This window comes from Saimiri boliviensis, chromosome 10, assembly GCF_048565385.1.
Source record: "Saimiri boliviensis isolate mSaiBol1 chromosome 10, mSaiBol1.pri, whole genome shotgun sequence".
Taxonomy (NCBI): domain Eukaryota; kingdom Metazoa; phylum Chordata; class Mammalia; order Primates; family Cebidae; genus Saimiri; species Saimiri boliviensis.
Window position 1 is genome coordinate 10519964 of NC_133458.1, and position 20393 is coordinate 10540356.

Genomic DNA, 20393 nt, shown 5'->3' on the forward strand with positions numbered 1-20393 from the left:
TGATACAGGGCAAGATTCCACGACATTCCTGGTTCTGAGAATATAACCTTGCAGTGGGGGCTGGGGATTTTTACATTTTCCAAATGTTGTAGGTTTGCAGTTGATACTGTAATGACTTTGTGTATCCTATCCACTCTTTCAAAAAGGAGGCTTTGAAGGGCCTGTACCACTAGGGAAACACAGTCTAAGCTGCTGTTTGGATTTCCGTCTGATGCTTGCTTGCATCTTTCTCTACTGGTTCAGCACTCAGAGTGCAGGCGGTGGGATGATGAATGATCAACCTCTAAATCCTTATGAAGTTAAAAAAATATACTTCTTTGCTTTCAAGACACTAGCCATCATTTCCAATAAGTCGGGTATTTCATTGCACATGAGCTTATGTTGTTATTCTTCAAGGTAAAATAAGGGCAACTCGTCTCTGCCCGTATTCAACTTTCCCTCAGAAAGAGGAAGCATATTTTTAGGTTATGAATCCTAGATGTAAGAATTAGCTGGTATAATGGCCAAAGTGATGTGGCGGTGGGCACACAAGCTGTCAGCACATAAAAATCTTGCACAGTGTGTACCATTGATCTAAACTAGTTTTGATTTTCCAGTTACAACAAGCTTGAATTGTTCTTTCTGGACTTTGAATGCCATTTTTAAAACAGTGAGATAATTTTTCTACAAGACAGTTTAGGTTTTCCAAAAGTAACTTCTATAGTCTTACAATCTTTCTACACTAAGTCAGACTTTGCAACACGAAATCACTTTTCAGCCTAAACACGCTCAACAATGTTTTGAGTCTTTGGTGTCAGTAAGCACTTTACAGAAGCAGATGCTTAATCAGTAAAATTCTAAATTAACCATAAAAAAGAACAAGAAAAAATATTAAGAGATAAAGGTTAGTGTTTATAGATCATCAATGCAAACCAACAGCTAATACAGCCTGTTAAATTTTATGGCAAATGGTTCATCCAGAAATGATTGTGTTAGATTTCAGGTTATGAAATGACTGTGCCAACCCCAATTCTAGTGCTCACAGGGCACAGCAGCTTAATGAGTGCCTTCTAAACAGAAATATCACATATAACCGAGCTTCTAATTCAGATTCCACTACTGTAGGATTTGTGACAATTCAGAAAAGAGTTGTGAAATTTACTTAGTATTTGTAGGAGATAAATAAATAAATAGGATTTTTAAGGCAGTGTTTAATCTACTCAAGAAAACTATTGTTAAGGATTTAAAACACATTTCTTTCTGCTACTGTACAAATGGGTTGTCTCTATGCTTTAAAATAGGCCCTTTAAGACATTTACTTAGTAACTGGTCTAGCCGTGTCTCTGAATTAGGCCTAGAAATGAATGCAATAAATCTGTACTTCTTTTAAAATACTACTTTGGTGATTTCTAATTCAGACTTGTCTCCTCCCCAATTAATCTTCACTAGTGAGTTATGACTGAATATAAATGGAGAATGTCAGTCTTGGAGAGTGGTGATGCTACTTAGATACTTCAGAAAATAAGTGACATTAGGAGGCAGTGACTAGAAAGGAAAGGAGGGGTAGCACAGCCTTACTACCATATGTGACTTAAAAGGATGCTGTATTGACAAGCCATTTCTTCCTGGGGAATTTAAATGCGACACATGAAGTACAATGCTCCTTCCGTCTCTGGGCCAACTTTTCATGTTTCCCTGGTCCTACTTGAGCATTGGCTTAAAGGGGTAGGAGTAAGGGGAGAAGAAAAAGAAAAAGAAAAGCAGAGAGAGGATGACAGCTGCAGATCCATAGGTGCATAAAATAACACCTAAAGGCCGGGCGCGGTGGCTCAAGCCTGTAATCCCAGCACTTTGGGAGGCCGAGGCGGGTGGATCACAAGGTCGAGAGATCGAGACCATCCTGGTCAACATGGTGAAACCTCGTCTCTACTAAAAATACAAAAAAATTAGCTGGGCATGGTGGCACGTGCCTGTAATCCCAGCTACTCAGGAGGCTGAGGCAGGAGAATTGCCTGAGCCCAGGAGGCGGAGTTGCGGTGAGCCGAGATAGCGCCATTGCACTCCAGCCTGGGTAACAAGAGTGAAACTCCGTCTCAAAAAAAAAAAACAAAAAACAAAAAAAACACCTAAAATGTCTAGGTTTCAACCAGGAGTCACTCACAATATCAAGGACCAGGAAGATCTCAAGCTGAATGAAAAAAAGAAAATCAATAGATGTCAACACTGAGATGACAGAGAGGTGAGAATTACCTGGAGCAGATTTGAAATTAGCCATTCACTGAGCATAAACACGCTTGAAATGAATGAAAAATAGAAAATGTAAAAAATGTAATATTTAAGGAAGACTGACATAGGCTACTCAATCTCAATATTAGAGTATTAAATTTTTAATTTTAATGTATTTGAAATTTTGAATGGATCTGAAATTTTGTCAAGAGTTGACATTAAGAAAAATCCTAGAGAAAGGTGTGTAGCTATGGGTTTTGTCTCATCTAATCATGTTGCTAAGTCACTCACAGATCAAGGAATCAGAACTTTTCAGAACATGCTAACACATTTTTGAAATGACACAGAAAACTTTTCATTCATACCTCCTCTGTAACTGTAGTTTGCAAAATAGGAAGAGTGAATAGAAATTCTTGGCAATAATAGTTAAGGCTGTGGGGCTATAAATAAGAGAACTTGTGATAAGCGTGGAGAGCTCTTCTTTGATATATTAATTAACTACATAATTCATGAATTTATGTTGTAAAAAGTTTGGCCAGCTGGGTGTAAAAAGTTTGGCCAGCTGGCTCACGCCTGTAATCCCAGTATTTTGGAAGGCCGAGGTGGGCAGATCATGGGGTCATGAGCTCAAGATCAGCCTCACCAACATGGTGAAACCCCATTTCTGCTAGAAATACAAAAATTAGCTGGGCATGATGGTGGGCGCCTGTAATCCCAGGACTGTGGGAGGCTGAGATGGGCAGATCACAAAGTCAGGAGTTCAAGACCAGCCTGACCAACATGGTGAAACCCCATTTTTACTAGAAATACAAAAATTAGCTGAGCATGGTGGTGGGCGCCTGTCATTCCAGCAGCTCAGGAGACTGAGGCAGGAGAATTGCTTGAACCTGGGAGGCAGAGGTTGCAGTGAGCCTAGATTGCACCACTGCACTCCAGCCTGGGCAGCAAGAGTGCAACTCCGTCTCAAAAACAAATAAACAAACGAAAGTTTGGCTATGTGATAACCACCTGAGGACCATGAGGTTGTGCATACCTCTCTTCACCGTGGAGTTCCCAAAGAGTCAAAGGACTAAAAATTAAGGTCACAATATAGACTTTTTCAAGCAACTATATTTTGGGACCCATGCCAGGGTAAGTAGTTCTTATACTATCTACAACTGTGGCTATGCTACAGCCAAGGAATACAGGGATTTTTAAAAAATAAATCAGAAAAATCATTTATTATTTTTGAAAGATTTTTTAAAAAAGCATTTGAAAATGGAAATATTTCTTTGTGCTTAAGTAAAGGATAATCTTAAATGGTCTTAAAATATTGCCTCTTTCCAGAAAAGGATCTTCCCCAGTCATACATGATAATTAAGCTGTGCTGGAAGTCTGAAGCAGCCTGTTAGCTAGTTACTGAAGTCTCAGCTGGTTATCTCTTCTCCTATCCGAGTACTACCTAACCGGACCGACCCTGCTTAGCTTCTGAGATCAGGAACATTCAGCATGGTAAAGCCACAGATAGGTTGCCTCTTCTATTTTGGGTTTGTGTCAATTTCATCTGCACATCCATTCCAATGCCCAACGTGCCTATTGCTAAAACAGATTCAAGGAAAAGTGATGACAATCTCACTTGCCTCCTGATCATGAATGTGGCTGTGGTGACAGAAAGGGCATGGCTGGGTCCACAGAGTCCCTGGCCTGCTCACAGGGGTGCAGGGCTGGAGACCAGCTTGTTCAGGAATTGTCCAAAGTGATGGAACAGGTGGGAGGAATGGGTTTCTTTGTGTGTTTCTATTGTATAATTCAGTGTCCTGTGGATACTTATCAAAATAAAGATGTGACTCATCTTAAATTCTCTGGCTCTACATTGAAAACGCTGCATAGGATATTTACGTAATGACAAGATGACTTCAGAAGGGGACAGTCAGACAAAAAGACCTCAGATAGGACAGACAGAAGAACAATCCTGACTCCAATTCAGCAAACAAAGAATGGTTGTAGTGAAACAACTTACTATGTTCTAAAAGTTTACACTCCTGTTACCTCAAAGATGATTAATTTGTTTTCCCCTATAAACAATGATGCTGAGAAATCAAATTACTCAATCTGTTGGTATATTAACATTCATAATTGTGTTTATTGAAACACATGGTCATTTACTTGATGAAAATGTAATATTGGCCTTGAGATATTTTCATCTGTGCAGATTGTCATAATGATATTACTATATTATGCTAATGGTCACTTTACAAAAATGAAAGTTATAAAATGGCAACAGAATGTTGCTGTTTTATGCCATTTTTCCAGTAGAATCTCAATGATATATTAAATCAATCATATTTACTATACTTCTAGGAGAAATTTTACTGAACAATTATCATCCTGATTTAATATACTTTTCAGAGTACTTAGCCAGAGCCGGGCATAACTGATGTGAGTTACAGAATCTCTAATATGGAGATGTTAAGGCTTTTTTGACTCTGATCTTGCTATTTTATAAAGACAAACAAAATTAAAATTCCTTCCAAACTGTCAACATTACAGTTATTCATTGAAAGGTTTGTTTTTTGGGTATGAATCATGATTTGTAAATTCTAGCCTATCAATTTTTGTTTTGTGGTATTTAAGCTTTCTCTCTGTTTCTGTAATTTGGAACTATTTCAGGAAATTAGATATTTAGTTGTTTTTTTTTTTTTTTTTACCATTAACTAAAGTTTGAAGACCAAATGGCTTTTAAAATTCAGACAGGCCAAATTTTTAGCAGAAAAAGATACTTGAACTCCAACTGAAATATGTAAATCTAAATTTAAAAGCCATTTAAAAATGGCTGAAATCATTCTCTTCTTCTTTGTTCTCAGAGCTGCATATACTTACAGCAGTTATTAAAACTTAAATTACATTAAATTAAAAATTTTATTAATATGGAATGTGTAGAAATAAATACAACACTCTGTGATTTATAGAACTGGTTGTACTATCATATGCATCTATAACAAATTGTCTCCATCAAAATTTCTTAGTCTTTAAGTGACTAACTGCTTATAGGTGTCTTGTTCTTCATGAAGTTTAGGATAATGCTCTCCCTTAATCACAGGGTTGTTACTAGCTATGTGACTCTTGGTAAATTATTTCACCTGGGTGTTAATTTCCTTGTCTGCACAAAGGGAATAATCATGTATCTACCTTTTATGGCCGTGAAGAGCAAATGTATTATGCATGTAAAATATTAAGCACCTGTGTAACACATGTGAAGTGAAAAATATGTGTTTATTTTTAATGATAATAAACTTTGACCAATATAAACTGTGTATCATAATTTTTACTTTCTGAATTATAGTTTGGTTTATAATTTAAACTTGATCATTTTATTAAGTGTATGAAGCTTTAGTGATTTAAAGTTGGTGATTTCTTAAATGAAAGTACACATTATTCTATGGATTAGTAGGAACTTCATTTTTCTTATATTGTCATTGAAGTTAAATATTTAAAAATATAAAATTTGTCAGCACATAAAACTTCCATTTATAATTCATATTTATGTATAAACACTATTTTTGCAGTCTTCAACAATTCAGATGTATTGGCACATTCTTGCTTTAATTTCAATTATTCTTGTTTGGGACTTGTTCAAACAATCTCTTAGCCAAAACCTGGATGACCCATTCATATCCTTTAGCAAGGCCTGAATATCCTGTGTTCCTCATGTTGAAGAGCAAGAAACGTGAGTAACTTTGTGAAATAGGTAGCACAGGATGTTTTTGCAAGAGAATCTATGAAAATTGTACTTTGCCCCAAATTGCTAATTGCCTTTGCACACCTTGTAGCACTTGCAGCTTGGGAGTCTCTTAATGACTGAGATCTCAGTCCTAATCTTCTTTCCCTCACAGGAGGTGCTCATGACATTTTATCTAGTCAATTCTGACATAAAGGACTTGACTTAGATAGTGACAACTGCCTGAAAGAAAACAGAGGTTCTGGCAAATGCTGTGATAGTGTGTTTGTTGGCGATTACCTCTCTCAACACTGTCAAAGATTCAGCTTTTAAAAAACATCCACACATACAACTTTTTCTGTTATCATTATATGGACTCAGAAAATAAAGCAAAGAAATAAGGCAATTTTCTGGACAATCAGGCAAGAAAAATGACCTCAATTACTCATTTTGTCTCTCTGTCTCACTTGTCTAGACATTGCTTGGGAGCAGGGAGTGAAATTTACTAAAGTTTTCTAATATATTGATTACTTTAAAAACTAACTTTTTTTTTTTTTTTTTGACAATTTGCTGAAGGAATCTTTGCTGAAGACCTAGTTGAATTTGAAGGCTTAGGTAGTGCTATTTTTATTAATTACACCATGAGTTCACCTAGATTATGCTTAACCAACTTTACAAGTAATTTTTCTGAGTTCAAGGGTTTGTTGGTTTTTTTGTTTTTTAAAATGAAGTCATGAGGCCTAATTTCCAAGTGAATTTTGGAGCAGATTTATGATTCTACCTTCTGATCATCCAAACCAAGAATCTAGATCCCATCCTGGACAACGTCTTAGAGATGTGATGTGAGTACCTTTCAATCTTCCCCTTCCTTTCCGTCCCCATGAATCACTTCTCTCCTGGATTACATTCAATTCTTTCTGATTCATTCTGTTGTCCTTTTGATCCTTCCTTTACACTGTGACTAGAATGATTTTTCTTAAGCACTTGTCTCTTTCCTGCTAGCACTTTCTTAAGCACATGTCTCTTTCCTACTAAAGATCCTTTGATTCTGCATAAGTGCTTTCAGGATGAAATCCCAAACTCCCCAGCGTAACACACAAACCCCCCTGTGTAAGAGCAGTGCTGTACCTTCTCTCCTATCTCCCTCCCAGGTACTCTCCCTAGAGCTGCCTGGACACGCTGCATTAACTCGGATGCCCCCACCTGCAGATAGGCTCCTTCCTGTGCCCCCAGCAGTGGTTCTTAACTAGGATGATGCTGCACTCCAGTGGATATTTGGCAATGTCAGGAGACATTTTGTTTTTGTCTTTTTAATTTTTAAATTTGTATAGATTAAGAGGGTGAAAGTGCAGTTGTTTTTTTTTTTGATATGGAGTCTTGTACTGTTGCCCAGGCTGGAGTGCAGTGGTGCGATCTCTGCTCACTGCAACCTCTGTCTCCCAGGTTCAAGCGATTCTCCTGCCTAAGCCTCCCGAGTAGCTGAGATTACAGGTACCTGCCACTATGCTTGGCTAATTTTTTGTATTCTTAGTGGAGATGGGGTTTCGTTATGTTGGCCAGGCTGGTCTTGAACTCTTGACCCCATGATCTGTCTGCCTTGGCTTCCCAGAGTGCTGGGATTACAGGCGTGAGCCACCCATGCCTGGCTGTAGTATTGATATATAGATATATTGTATAGTGCTGAAGTCTGGGCTTTTAGTATAATTATCACCTGGATAGTGTACATTGTATGCATTAGATAATTTCTCATTCCCCCTCCCACCCTCCTACCTTTCTGAGTCTCCACTGTCTATTATTGCACACTCTATAACCATACGTACACATCATTTCGCTCCCACGATGTATTTATTTGGCTTTCTGTTTCTGAGTTATTTCATTTAAGATATAACCTCTTGTTCCATTCATGTTGCTCCAAAAGACATGATTTCATTCTTGTTTATGGCTGAGTAGCATTCCATGGTATATGTGTGTGTGTGTGTATACACACACACACACGCACACTCCACGTTGTCTTTATCCAGTCATCCATTGGACACTTAAATGTTGATTCCATATCTTTGCTACTGTGAATAATGCTGCATATTTTTTATATAATGATTTCTTTTCTTTTGGGTAGATACCCAGTAGTAAGATTGCTGTCTCAAACTATAGTTCTATTTTCAGTTCATTGAGAAATTTTCAGAAGACATTTTTTGTTGTCACACTGGCATCTCATGGATAGAGGCCAGGGATACTTTTAAGATCCTAAAACACACGGGACAACAGAACAAAGAATTATTCTGTTAAAAATGCCAAAAATGAGAAATCCTGCCCTAAAACAACCTTGATGTCTTTCTTTACTTACTCTCTCCTACTCATTATTTAAGACTCAGCTCAAGAGTGACTGCCTCTGGAAATGTTCCCTTACCACCACCCAGCCTCACTGTGATTTACCTCTCCTTACTGTTATTGTTACCTTCTTTTTTCTTTTCTATAGATTAAAGCATATTTTGGAATATAATCTTTGGAATCTATTAGGTACCTGTGATGGTTAATACTGAGTGTCAACTTGATTAGATTGAAGGATGCAAAGTATCGTGCCTGGGTGTGTCTGTGTGAGGGTGTTGCCAAAGGAGATTAACATTTGAGTCAGTGGACTGGGAAAGGCAGATACACCCTCAATCTGGGTGGATACAATCTAATCACTTGCCAGCATGGCCAGAATAAAAGCAGGCAGAAGACTGTGGAAAGATTAGACTGGTTTAGTTTTCTGGTCTGCATTTTTCTCCTGTGCTGAATGCTTCCTGCTTTCAAACATGAGACCCAAAGTTCTTCAGCTTTGAGACTGAGACTTGCTACCTTGCTCCTCAGCTTGCAGATGGCCTATTGTGTGACCTCATCTTGTGATCCTATGAGGCAATACTCCTAAATAAACTCCTCTTTATATATGTGTTTATCCTATTAGTTCCATCCCTCTAGAGAACCCTGACTAATACAGATTTTGATATAAGCAGAGTGGGGCCCTGCTGAAAAGATACCCCAAAATGTGGAAGCAGCTTTGGTAACAGGCAGAGGTTGGAATAGTTTAGAGGGCTCTGAAGAAGACAGGAAAATGTGGGAAAGTTTGGAAACCCCTGGAGACTTGTTGAGTGGCTTTGACCAAAATGCCAATAATGATATGGACAATGAAATCCAGGCTGAGGTGGTCTCAGATGGAGATGAGGAACTTGTGGGAAACTGGAGCAAAGGTGACTCTTTTTATGTTTTATCCAAGGGACTGACAAACTTTTGCCCTTGCCATAGAGATTTGTGGAACTTTGAACTTGAAAGAGATGATTTAGGGTATCTGGCAGAAGAAATATCTAAGCAGCAAAACATTCAAGAGGTGACTTGGGTGCTGTTAAATGCATTCGGTTTAAAAAGGTAATCAGAGCATAAAAGTTTGGAGAATTTGTAGCCTGACAATGTGATAGAAAAGAAAATCCCATTATCTGAGGAGATATTCAAGCTGGTTGCAGAAATTTGTGTAAGTAATGAGGAGCTGAATGTAGTCACCAAGACTCTGGGGAAAATGTCTCCAGGACATGTCATTGACCTTTGTGGCAGTCTCTCCCAACACAGGCCCAGAGGCCTAAGAGGGAAAAATGGTTTCGTGAGCTCAGCCCAGAGTCCCTGTGCTGTATGCAGTCTAGAGACTTGGTGTCCTGCATCCCAGATGCTCCAGGTGTGACTAAAAGGGGCCAATGTACAGCTTGGGCCATGGCTTCAGAGGGTACAAGCCCCAAGCTTTGGAAGCTTCCACATGGCGTTGAGCCTGAAGGTGTACAGAAGTCAGTAACTGAGGTTTGAACCCTCCACCTAGGTTTCAGAAGGTGCATGGAAATGCCTGGATGTCCAGGCAGAAGTTTGCTGCAGGGGTGGGGCACTCATGGAGAACCTCTGCTAGGGCAATGCTGAAGGAAAATGTGTCCCCACTAGGGTGCTACCTAGTGGAGCTGTGAGAAAAGGTCTGCCATCCTCCAGACCCCAGAAAAATTGCTCCATTGACAAGATTGCACCATAAACCTGGTGCAACACCAGCCTGTGAAAGCAACTAGGAGGGAGGCTGTACCCTGCAAAGTCACAGGGGTGGAGTTGCCCAAGGCCATGGGAGCCCACCTCTTGCATCAGCGTGACTTGGATGTGAGACCTGGAGTCAAAGGAGATATTTTTGGAGCTTTAAGATTTGACTGCCCTGCTGGGTTTTGGAGTTGTGTGGGGCCTTTAGCATCTTCATTTTGGCCAATTTCTCCCATTTGGAATGGGTGTATTTATCTAATGCCTGTACCCCTATTGTATCTAGGATGTAACTAACTTGTTTTTGATTTTACTGTCTCATAGGCAGTAGGAACTTGCCTTGTCTCAGATGAGACTTTGGACTGTGGACTTTTGAGTTAATGATGAAATGAGTTAAGACTTTGGTGGACAGTTGGGAAGGCATGATTGGTTTTGAAATGAGAGTACACAAAATTTAGGAGGGGTTGGAGTGAAATGATATCATTTGGCTGTGTCCCCACCCAAATCTCAACTTGAATTATAGCTCCCACAATTCCCATGTGTTATGGTAGGGACCCAGTGGGAGGTAACTGAATCATAGGGGTGGGTCTTTCCTGTGATAGCCTTGTGTTAGTGACAAGTCTTATGAGACTTGATGGTTTTATAAAGGGGAGTTTCCCTGCGCAATCTCTCTTCTTTTGTCTGTCACCATGTGAGATGTGCCTTTCACCTTCTACTATGATTGTGAGGCCTCCCCAGCAATATGGAATTGTTAGTTCATTAACCTCTTTCTTTTGTAAATTGTCCAGTCTTAGGTATGCCTTTATTAGCAGCATGAAAATGGACTAATACAGTACCCAACATGCTTATTATTTATACAAATGAATAATACTAATTGGAGCAAATTGGCCTATCCACGAAAGCTGATGGCATGGTAAAATGTAACAGGTTTGAGTCCTTTTTAGCTATTCTTACTTATTTATGAAATGCCTTTGGGACAGAGCAGAACTTTCAAGAATTCATTTAGAAATTCAGAGAAGAAAAATTTAGAGGTTACTAAAATAAATTAATTTTGGAATTAAGACTATGTGCAGATTTTTCTACAATTTCAATGTTATATATTGGAAACAGAACAGCTATAAGTGTAAATAACAGACAAGAGCACCATCCAAGGCTAAATACTATCATTCACTTATTTTCTAAATATTTATGAGTGCCTGCTATACACTAGGCATCATGTTACTCCTGAAATGTCATGATGAGCAAAACATCCTGTGGCTGCTCTCAGAGAGCAACAGTTCAATGAGAAAGATAGACAATCCAGGAATATTATAAATTAAGAATTACAAACAGTGATCATGACTGTCAAGAAGAGGGAAAGGGTGTATGTGTGGGGCTAATCTATGATAAAGGGGTTGGAGGGCTTCTTCGAGAATTGTACTTTGGGAGCTGATTTCAGACTGGGGAGGATGTGAAGGGTCAGGGAGGAGTGTGCCAGACACAGGAGAAGCATATAGAAGCCTGAGGTGAGAAGGGTCCTAGCATGCTCTGGGACCAAAGAGAAGACCAGTGTGGCTGGAATACTGGGGGAAGGGGAAGGCTGGGAGGACACGGTGCTGAGGACTTTTATATAATATTAAATGTTGATAGGGTCTTTAGGCTAAAACACATTTAGGGGAGCTAATATGTGTGTAATTATTCTTAACTAAAAAGTTCAAAGAACTGTCATTTGAGTTATATTTTGTTAAAATCAACAATGACAACAACAAAGTACTGGGACAATAAAAATTTCTTCCTGCATTGCTTTGTAGATTGTGTGTTTTCATAGTGGTGTTAGTTTCCTAAAGCTGCTGTAACAAATGGCCACAGACTCTATGGCTTAAAACCACAGAAACGTACTCGCTCGCAGCTCTGGAGGCTGGGAATCCACAACCGAGGCCTCAGCAGGGCTGCACTCCCTTTGCAGCTCCAGGGGAGGAGGTTTTTTTTTTTTTTTTTCTGCCTCTTTCAGCTTCTGGTGGCTCTTGGCATTCTTGGTCTTGTGGTCACAGAACTTCAATCTCTTCCTCCCTCTTCACGTAGGTCTTCACTTGACCTTCTTCTCTGTGTGTCAAAGCTCTCTCTCCTTTCTCTTATAAGGACACCAGTCAGTGGATTTAGAGTGGATTTCTAAACCCAGGATGATCTTATCTGCAGACCCTTAACTGCACTACATCTGCACAAACCCCGTTTCCAAGTAAGGTCATATTCACAGGTATCAGGGGTTAGAACTTGGACATATCTTTTGGGGGATACAATTGAAGTCACTATAATAATGTTTATTTTAAATCATTATTATTATTAGATTATACTTGAGTGTCATTGCTGTGTTTCTTTCTTTCTTTTCTTTTCTTTTCTTTTTTTTTTTTGAGATGGAGTTTTGCTCTTGTTGCCCAGGCTGGAATGCAGTGGCCCAACCTCCACCTCCCAGGTTCAAGTGATTCTCCTGCCTCAGCCTCCCGAGTATTGGGATTACAGGCACGCACCACCACCCCCCGGTAATTTTGCACTTTTATTAGAGATGGGTTTCTCAAAGTTAGGCTGGTCTCGAACTCTGGACCTCAGGTGATCTGTATGCCCTGGCCTCCCAAAGCACAGGTATTACAGGTATTAGCCACCATACTGCCTGGATGCTGTGTTATTTCTTAGAATGTTCACATCAATACTCCTAATCCATTTACCACCACTAAAGATGACAGCTGCACAGAGAAGCAAGCAGTACACTAGTCCGGTCATGGGACTCAGCCTGGCTTGGCCGCTAGCTGCTGTGTAACACTTAACTCCTGCAAGCCTCATTTCTTCACCCTTAAAATGAGGCATGACATTTGACCTTTACATATATTATACCCTTTACATGTGTTATACAAATCTACAACTTCATGATTTGATTCATGGCTCTGCTCACTTTTTCTTGGCCATGCTAACATTTTGGCTTCTGGTCCTCCTGCTTTAAAATATTTTAATCACTTTCTAAGTCAGTGGGGATGGTGGTGGGGAGGGGCCTCCCTGATCTAGTTAGCTGGATTTCTGCTCCATGTTTTTTCACAGAGAGAAACAATTTTATGGGGGACAGTTTCATTGAAAATAAAACAATGATACTTGGTAGTTGGTGCAATTCTTTCATTATTCTTATTGAAGGATCAGTCCCCAGGTGAAGCTTACTTAGCACTTGTTACTAAAGAAACATGAACTGGTTAGAAGCCAGTGTGAGCAAGTAAAGAGAAAGAAAGTTTCTGATTCAGTTGAATTATAATAAAACAAGCACCTCTGTACAGTTTAAGATAAACCCAACTGAACAGAACCGAAACGTTATTTATGTAAGCTAAATCCTTATTAACTTGACAGCAACATTATTATTAGGCAAAGCCTGATATAACATAGATACAGGCTCAAAATGGACATAAATGATGCCCATTATTTTTGTTTATTACAAAAATAGCCAATTGTAAATAGTGGTGATATTAGGTTTTCTATTGAAAGTGATTCTTTCTCCATACATCTGGGGTTTAAATTCATGCAGCCACCAAATTCTGCCAGAGCTCAATGAGGATCTCAAAGGTAGGAGATTGATCCATTTGGTCAATGTAGGTGTCTATGAAAGACTCAGAAACATTAATCTGGCAGAGTACCAAAGGGAAAGAAATAATTGAAAAGGAGACATAAAGGGAGAAGAAATACAGGTATTAAAAAGTTGAATTCTAGCAGAATTACGAGGATATTTTTATAGCACTCAGTGTATTTTTAGATGGCTTCCTCCACAGACCCCAACACAGAATGCATCACAGAAAAGTACAAAAGAGCAATAGTCCTTTTTATGAGATTCTGTTCATAGGAAAAGAAAAAGAAGATTTAGCCGGCAGCAGGAATTTGTTCCACCTAGCTTTAAATGGAAATCACTTTTAAAGCAGTTATGGAAAAATTTAGCCAGGTTCCCAAACAATATAACATGTTCAGTGCAAAGTCTGATTCACGGAGCTTCTGCCAGCAAATCATTATTCTTGCACTACAAGAAAAAGGGTGTATTGTTCCCTGTTACAGGAGAGCTAGGGAAAAAGAACATGATAGTCAGTAGAGCTAAAGAGACTTGATTTATAGATTATATTGACTCACTAGTCAATGGAAAGAAAAAGTAACCCATATCTAATCTTTCAGTTCTTTTTTTGAGGCATCTTTCAGATGTGTACCTTTTTCTCCATGACTTCTGAATGTGTTTTCAAATCATCCCCTTCCTCTTGTTCACCTGTGTTGCCATCACAGTCCCTTGCCCAGCTGGGGTACCAGACAGGTGTCTGTGACACTCAGCCTCATTCCTACCTCTTTTCAATTTGATTATAGATTTTTAAATTATTTATTATATATACATAAAAAATAAGAAAAATAAATTGGGTGGTATATTTCTGAAACTTCCTTTCACATAGAGTCTGAATCATGTTTTTGAGTGAGTCTGAATCATGTTTTTGACTCGGAGTTATGAAGCCTAATTATGTAAAATTATGTATAAATATTTTGTATTAATATATTATGTATATATACAGATAAATATATATTATATATACACCTATATATAAATTGCATAGTCAATATATTAACTATAACTATATATGAAATATGGCATATGTACACCATAGTTAATATATAATTAACTATGCAATTTAATTATATAATTGCCAGTTAGAATGGTGATCATTAAAAAGTCAGGAAACAACAGATGCTGGGGAGGATGTGGAGAAATAGGAACTCTTTTACACGTTGGTGGGAGTGCAAATTAGTTCAACCATTGTGAAAGACAGTATGGCAACTCCTTGAGGGTCTAGAACCAGAAATATCATTTGATCTGGCAATACCATCACCGGATATATATCTAAAGGATTATAAATCATTGTACTATAAAGACACATGCACATGTATGTTTACGGCAGCACTGTTCACAATAGCAAAGACTTTGAATGAACCTAAATGCCCAACAATGATAGGCTGGATAAAGAAAACATGGCACATATATACCATGGAATACTGTGCACCCATAAAAAAGGATGAGTTCATGTCCTTTGAAGGGACATGGATGAAATGGGAAACCATCATTCTCAGCAAACTGACACAAGAACAGAAAACCAAATATTGCATGTTCTCACTCATAAGTGGAAGTTTAACAATGAGAACACATGGCCACAGGGAGGGAAACATCACACACTGTGGCCTGTCCGGGGGATGGGGGTTTAGGGGAGGGATTGCATAAGGACAAATACCTAATGTACATGACAGGTTGATGGGTACAGCAAACCACCATGGCACCTGTATACCTATGTAACAAGCCTGCACGTTTTGCACATGTACCCCAGAACTTAAAGTATAATACAAAAAAAATCATTAAATATATAATTAATGTTTATATATTTAAATTATAGATTTACTAAAAATATATTGAAATATAATCGAAAATAATTACATAATTATAAAATTATATATAATGTATAAAACAGTTTTAAAATATAAATTCCTATGCCATCAAAAGATAAGGTAATATTTCCTTAAAAATTTGTAATTTAATTTTAATTTGATTTAATTTTGTGGGTACATTGTAGCTGTATATATTTATGGGGTACATAAGATATTTTGGTGCAGGCATGCAATGTGTAATAATCACATAATGGATAATTGGGTATCCATCCCCTGAAGCATTTATTTTTTGTGTTAAAAAATATGGAATCTTTATAAATTTATGTGTCATTCTTGCTCAGGGGCCATGCTAACCTTCCCTGCATTATTCCAGTTTTAGCATATGTGCTGCTGAAGCGAGTGCAATGTAACATTTAAATCTGTTAAGCATCTAAAACGCTGTGGTGCTAGACTCCTAAGTCACTTGGCAATGACATAGAATTAGATTTCTTTTTTCCATTTGCTTCCTGCAGGTTAAACATATATAACACACTGTCTCACCCATCATCTTTCAAAACAAGTAGTTCCTAGGAATAACAGAAGTTATCTGTTATTGTCTCTGGTATTTTCTTGTAAGATGCTAACATGAATCTTACACGTTGTTTTCTTGCATGCAAGCATTGTCTGTGACATCACAACTGCTACCTGGCTAAAGGCAACCGTAAGATGTCACAGATTGTGAGATGCATCCCAATTTCAGAAATATTACAATAAAAAAATCATGTGTCACAGAATTTATTCCATTTTTAGTTCTATTCTGTTCATTTCTGTGTCTGTAGTAAGTATACGTGTTTTCAAGGTACAGTTGGTAGCATATAATTATTTTTAGTGTCTCATATGGGCATACTTAGGAATTACTACAATATCATTTTTCCTTAAAGTGAAACTTATATCATGTGTGTTAATAATACTATTGTTTTAATGTAATTAATCACTATAATTTATGATTAATTTAATGTCTTTAAGACATAACATATACAGCTTTAATTCATGTTTGCACCCAACAAACATTTATTGTTCTCATATTAACAGGTATATTTGTGTCTGAGGAGATTATTAACTCTCATACTGAATAAGAATTCCTCTAACTTAAAAACTCAAAGATCAAGATTTCTGTGATATCTATGTGTAGACAGCAAGGCTATGGTAATGGAATCAGTAAAAGTTTGTTTTGTTTGAGAAACATAAGGCAGAAAACGAAATTTACTTCTTTGAGAGGATACACTTGCCATCTCTTCTGTTTATTAGAATATGGGTCTTTACTGTGCTTATTCATAACCAGTACCTGCTTCTTGGACATTTGGCTGACAAGAAAAAGTAGCCTAGCATTCAGCAGGAACTTGCTAATACAAGAAAATGTTACATATGATGAAGTAATGCATACAGAGCATGGCACCTGGCAGATGTGTTTCCATCTGTTGCTCAGACTTTTATCTTATTTCCCCTCCAACCAATTATATGGTCTTTCCATGCTTGGCAAATAGTAGGCAATCAATGAATAAGTTCTTTCCATTTCCTGCTCTTGCTCCCAAGTTAAAACAGAGAATACACTTGGGCTGAAATGATTTTCTCTTCTTTACAGCATGCTTACAGTTTTGAAGAAAGTAGATGGAGTGGACTGAATGTTTATGTGACCTCTACCAAATTAATATGTTGAAATCATAACACCCAAAGTGATGATTTTAGGAAGTGGGGCCTTTTGGGGGGATGTAGGTCATGAGATGCAGAGCCGTCACATATGGTGTTAGTGCCCTTATACAAGAGGCCCCAGAGAGTGAATTTTCTCCTCTGCCAAGAGAAGTCACAGCTAGAGAGAGCCATCAATGAACAGAAAACTCACCCTCACCAGACACCAGAGACAGTGCATACTCCAAGTCACTCGCAATTTCAGATTCACATATGTATTGAATACCCCATGGAAACAAAGTCCGTCACACTACGTTTGGACTAGAAGGGGTGCCTTCTGGAGGAAGGCAGCTCCAGGATTCTGGGAGAACTTCTCGGCGTAAGGAGATGTGAAGTTTCTACAGGAATTCTGTGAGATTCACCAAAGCCTGTATGTGATACCTGTGACCTCTTCTTTGCTGGGGACCATATGGCTACCCTAGCTGTTCTGTATTCCCCACAGGATTCAGGCAGATGCCCAGTGGTCACTCTGACCGTCGTAGGCCTGTTCTAATTGTTACTGTGGAAAGGACCTCAGGATATCTGAAAATTGACTGTATACTCTTCCAATTGTTCTGTATACACATCATTTAACACTGGAAAGTAGTACAATAGAGGGTTCATGATTTGTGTGGGCTTTTCAGCTGGCCAGACAAGTTCCAATCCTGGTTCTGTTATCCAGAGTCCTATGACCTTGATCAATTTACTTAACACTTCAGTTTCATCATTTGTGATACTGGAAAAATGCCTGTCTCATAGGGTTTTTGTGAGGACTGAATGAGATGTATATATGACATGCCTGGCACAGAGTAAATGCTAAATATGGAGAGCTATTATTATCATTGACAAACATTGCATTTAAGACCTTTAATTCAACATCATTAGCTCATCTGTCTTACTGACACTTAATCAAGACTTTCTAAAGTGTGAGCTCGTATTAATTTTCCAGTAACTCAGTTGTCTACTTGAGTTCATTTTCTTTCACCAAACTGAAACTAACTCCTGTGGCATGATTGATTTTGCCAGAGTGATTCTGCATATCCTAAACAGGATCTTTCCATCTGCTGCTCAACCCCATCTGTTCTTGCCTCCAGCTGATCCAATTTCATATCCAGTTGGTAGAGGGCCACCTGAAAAAAATCTGCATTATGTTCTAATGTCCTGAAGAAATCTTGAGAAAAATTCAGCAAAAGAATTCAGTCACTTGGACACACTAAAGGCTCAATAAATTATTTTAGGGGAAATGGGGAACTTTCCATATGGTGCTGTTTTTTTGTGGTGAAATTAGGTCAAATCAAAGTCATATTAGGAAAAACAAGGAACACTGGTGCCTAGCAGCGTGCTATGTGTAGTACAGACTCTTTGTACTCATAAACTAATTAATATAGTACTATTATTATGTAGGAGGATTGCAAGTCCTTTGAAGGTGATAAATATTCCAAAGATGTTTCACTTCATTTTTAAGGTATTATTATTATTTTTATATTAAAAGTATGATATTTTAGATGATTAGAGAAACTAGGACATTTAAGACTTTGATTACTCTTTTACAAACTATGCTCTGGACTGCATTCACTTGAGCTGGAGCATCAGTGAACATTTATGAGGAAAGAGATACTTGTCTGCGTGATGTAGCATGGTGTAACAGCAATAGCACTGAGCATCACCCCAAAACAATTTGCTGTTGCTTGTTAGATGCCAGATGTTGTGAGATGCACTTTGCCTTTATTATCTTCATGTATTTTATCAAATTAAGATACCATTTATTGTATGATGCCCCAACATTTTATGTGGTACTTCCAAAAAAGATGTACCACTGATTTTAAGAATCATCCCAATTAAAATGTGAAATGCGCCTTTGTCATAGAACGGAAAAATGCAATAATTTTTGATTCCTTACAACATCTTTATGAGGCTCATTTTACAAATGAATAGATTGAAGCTCAGTGAAGCCCCTTCCAGCTAGAAAACAAGGCAATCTGGACTTGGATCCAATTTTATCTGCTCCCTACAATCTGTATTAACCTTGGGCTTCAATGCCCTGGTTCTGTAGTGACTGTAGTTCCATAGATAGTAAGTACCAGTGAGCAAAACTCTAGAATGAAATTGTACATCTAGTGCTGTACCTGGAAGCACATCTTATATCTGAAATAAGTATACTACACTCACTCATTTCTTCCCCTTTTTTTCTAGTTTCTTTCTTTATTCATTGATGAACTACATAGAAAATCATGTTTTGAGTGAATTCCTTTTCTCTCTTCTGTACCCTAAAGAATCTCCTGTTTTGAAAGTAGTATAGCTCACATTAGAAATCATAAGAACAGGAAGAATGGCTTTCTTTAAGAAAAACTTAAAGGTTAAAGGTTTCTCTCATCTCTTACTTGTAGAATTTCTATTACTATAAACATAATAGAAATATGATTTATCTTTGATTAAATCAATGATGAGTTTAATGCAAGAAGTCATTGGATTACTTGCTTTGGCCTAGAAAACAACTGGTCAGAAACCTCCCCAACATGCTACCCTCTCATACTTTCTAATTTATCTCCTCCCTAACTTTTTGGGCTCTATGAGAATATAGCCAGCATCACAGGAGCTATCTATTTCTTCTTCCTGTGACTCTAAGATCCCCAAACTCAAAACCCAAAGGTTGGCAAAAAAAGGTCCTAAAGGTAAGTAAAATAATTCAATCATTAAAAAAAATCTCTTTCCTCTTTCCTCCACCAAATACACAGAGGGTACCCCTTGGCAAGTTTTACAACCTAATTTGTTTAGTAGATCTTGTGGCCCATATTTAGAGCAAAATATTCATTTACTCAACAAAGTGTCTTGAGTACTTTTTATGTGCTATGCTAAGCACTTTACATTTACTATGTATAATTTACACAACCACTTGGGTAAGTTTGGTTTCCAGGGGTTCACAGGGTTCCAAGGCCATGAAGCCACAGAGTGCTTAACATCATGCAGAGAGAAGTCAGGTTGACTCAGAGCCCTTACTCCATCTGCTTGGGGCGAACAGAGGAAACCTTTGGTATAGGATATCTTTCATCAACAGTAAGTCATTAATGAAGTTATTACTAGCAGGGATTTCAGCCCTCAAAATGTATTCAGCTTTTACATAAAGGGTATATCCACTTAATGATATTCTTCCTTATTTCTTGATGAGACCATAATGATGGTTAAAAGAACCAACTGAATTGTTTTAAATTTTACTGTAATGGGAGATTCTGTCTACTTTTGTCCTGTGACTATTAGAAATTCATTTTTTACACGTATTTTTTCACTTCCAAAAAATTCCAAGCCCTTTTAATTTATCTCTGAGTTCTCTATTTGTTGA

The 20393-nt window shown here is 37.9% G+C and overlaps 1 protein-coding gene and 1 non-coding gene across 3 annotated transcripts in view; both read right to left on the reverse strand.

Moving 5' to 3' along the window:
• The window catches only part of CNTNAP2 (contactin associated protein 2), a 2246749-nt gene that overhangs the window by 570939 nt on the left and 1655417 nt on the right, over positions 1-20393 (reverse strand). The window lies entirely within an intron of this gene.
• LOC120365447 (U6 spliceosomal RNA) lies at positions 15649-15755 on the reverse strand. Its single transcript, XR_005580387.1, has one exon. It is a non-coding gene; the product is annotated as a U6 spliceosomal RNA (small nuclear RNA).